The sequence below is a fragment of the Petromyzon marinus genome, unplaced genomic scaffold (assembly GCF_048934315.1).
Source record: "Petromyzon marinus isolate PM22_M1 ecotype Great Lakes invasive population unplaced genomic scaffold, UKy_Petmar_22M1.pri1.0 PM_G_Scaffold_55, whole genome shotgun sequence".
Classification (NCBI taxonomy): domain Eukaryota; kingdom Metazoa; phylum Chordata; class Hyperoartia; order Petromyzontiformes; family Petromyzontidae; genus Petromyzon; species Petromyzon marinus.
Window position 1 is genome coordinate 635,001 of NW_027423008.1, and position 2,500 is coordinate 637,500.

Genomic DNA, 2,500 nt, shown 5'->3' on the forward strand with positions numbered 1-2,500 from the left:
GAGAGACCCCGTGAAACGCTAGAAGTGGGCGGGGATGTCTCTCTTGTGGCTCACGGGGCTGTTAGGGTGGCACAGAAATCCCTCGGAATGGGAAAACGGGTCATTTTCGTGTCGCCACATTGCATACGAACCGCATGAAACTTCCAGAGGCATTTGCAGCAGGAATGCATGTGCACTCAAAAAAGTGAATATTTCTCACGGATAGACCCCGTGATACGCTAGAAATTGGCGGGGATGTCTCTCTTGTGGCTCACGGGGCTGTTAGGGTGGCACAGAAATCCCTCGGAATGGGAAAACGGGTCATTTTCGTGTCGCCACATTGCATGCGAACCGCATGCAACTTCCAGAGGCATTTGCAGCAGAAATGCATGTGCAGTCAAAAAAAAACTGATATTTTTCACGGATAGACCCCGTGAAACGCTAGAAATTGGCGGGGATGTGTCTCTTGTGGCTCACGGGGCTGTTCGGGTCGCACAGAAATCCCTGGGAATGGGAAAACGGGTCATTTTCGTGTTGCCACATTGCGTACGAACCGCATGAAACTTCCAGAGGCATTTGCAGCAGGAATGCATGTGCACTCAAAAACTTCTATATGTTTCACGGATAGACCCCGTGAAACGCTAGAAATTGGCGGGGATGTGTCTCTTGTGGCTCACGGGGCTGTTAGGGTGGCACAGAACTCCCTCGGAATGGGAAAAGGGGTCATTTTCGTGTTGCCACATTGCATAGGAACGCCATGAAGCTTCCAGAGGCATTTGCAGCAGAAAGGCACGTGCACTCAAAAATTTTAATATTTTTCACGCATAGACCCCGTCAAACGCTAGAAGTTGGCGGGGATGTCTCTCTTGTGGCTCACGGGGCTGTTAGGGTCGCACAGAAATGCCTCGGAATGGGAAAACGGGTCATTTTTGTGTGGCCACATTGCATAGGAACGGCATGAAACTTCCAGAGGCATTTGCAGCAGGAATGCATGTGCACTCAAAAACGTCTATATTTTTCACGGATAGACCCCGTGAAACGCTATAAATTGGCGGGGATGTCTCTCTTGTGGCTCACGGGCGCTGTTAGTTAGGGTCGCACAGAAATCCCTCGGAATGGGAAAAGGGGTCATTTTCGTGTTGCCACATTGCGTACGAACGGCATGAAACTTCCAGAGGCATCTGCAGCAGAAATGCATGTGCACTCAAAAACGTCTATATTTTTCACGGATAGACCCCGTGAAACGCTAGAAATTGGCGGGGATGTGTCTCTTGTGGCTCACGGGGCTGTTAGGGTCGCACAGAAATCCCTCGGAATGGGAAAACGGGTCATTTTCGTGTTGCCACAATTGGCATACGAACGGCATGAAACTTCCAGAGGCATTTGCAGCAGAAATGCATGTGCACTCAAAAACGTGAATATTTTTTCACGGATAGACCCCGTCAAACGCTCGAATTTGGCGGGGATGTTTCTCTTGTGGGTCACGGGGCTGTTCGGCTCGCACAGAACTCCCTTGGTCCACCTGATTCGTGCATACAGGCAGCAACTAAAACTCTGTAAACCTGCTGTGAGGACATCTAAACAGTGGACCAGTGAGGCTGTGGAAGATTTGCGGGCGTGCTTAGACTGTACTGACTGGGATATGTTCACGACTGCTACCAATAGTCTGGATGAACTCACAGAGGCTGTGTACATCAGCTTCTGTGAGGACTGCTGTATCCCAACACGTACCAGGGTGAACTTTAACAACAACAAGCCCTGGTTCTCAGCAAAGCTCAAAAGGTTGAGGTTGGAGAAGGAGGAAGCGTTTAGGAGTGGGGATAGAGACAGATTCAAGGAGTCGAAGAACAGGTTTAGCAAAGCGGTGAGAGAGGCTAAACGACTGTACTCAGAGACACTAAAACACCAGTTCTCTACTAACGACGCTGCTTCTGTCTGCCAAAGGGCTCAGGCACATCACCAACTACAAACCCAGAGCGCCCCACACCACTAACAACTCCCGCCTAGCCAACGACCTGAACGAGTTCTACCGTAGATTTGAAAGACAATTGGACTGTCCTGAACCACCCCTTCCCACCCAAGAGGCCCCATCCCCCACCCATACTACAGAAACGACTCTCTCCTTTCAGGAGGGAGAAGTTAATGGCCTTTTCAAGAGGCAGAATCCACGCAAAGCAGCCGGGCCGGACTCTGTCTCTCCAGCCACCCTCAGGCACTGCGCTGACCAGCTGTCTCCGGTGTTCACCAACATCTTTAACACCTCCCTGGAGACATGCCATGTACCAGCCTGTCTCAAGTCCTCCACCATCATCGCTGTGCCCAAAAAGCTAAGGCCAACAGGACTAAATGATTACAGACCGGTCGCCCTTACATCTGTGGTAATGAAGTCTTTTGAGCGCCTGCTCCTGGCACACCTCAAAGCCATCACAGACCCTCTCCTGGACCCCCTTCAGTTTGCCTACAGAGCCAACAGGTCTGTGGACGACGCAGTTAACATGGCCCTCCACTTCACCCTACAGCA